We start from the raw sequence: 639 nt of genomic DNA on the forward strand, positions 1-639 counted from the left end.
GTATTTGCTTGCCACCAAACCTATAAAAAGAAGGAAAGAACCAGATTAACCTGGTTGTTTGTCTCCCGGGCGCAAGGGCAAAGGCAAGGTCGGCGTGAAAGGTCAGCCTCTTGGCACCGGATTCTTCCTCCAGACAGCAGGAAAAGGTCACGGTCAACGCAACTCGTCTGCCTGGAAGCACAACGCAACAGAAAACGGGAATTGGGACCCAGAAAACCTAACGCAAAAACTAAAAAGACAAGTTTGTTTAGTTTGAATCGGATCTTACAGAGTGACAAACAAGAATGACAAGTTTGGTACTATATATATTTACCACAGATGAAATCAGAAATGCTTTTAATTTTCGGTAATCGTAGCATATAACTGGACTTTTCTATACCCTTTCTCGTTTATTTATCGCTTACATACATTAATTAGTAGACAACGTAAGACTTATCACAAGCAAAAAAACAACACCAATACTCGAATACAGTAGAATATATAACAGTAATAAGAACAATGTTTTTATGACTGCGGAAAACAACAGTAACCCCGAACATTTCTTATTATTAAAGTCCTTCGATCCCCCTGGTATGATGCAAGGGCTGTCTACGTGCTATTTCATGATGCAAATTGATTAATTAAAGTAAATTTATGCAG

Source organism: Penaeus monodon, chromosome 24 (assembly GCF_015228065.2).
Source record: "Penaeus monodon isolate SGIC_2016 chromosome 24, NSTDA_Pmon_1, whole genome shotgun sequence".
Lineage (NCBI taxonomy): Eukaryota > Metazoa > Arthropoda > Malacostraca > Decapoda > Penaeidae > Penaeus > Penaeus monodon.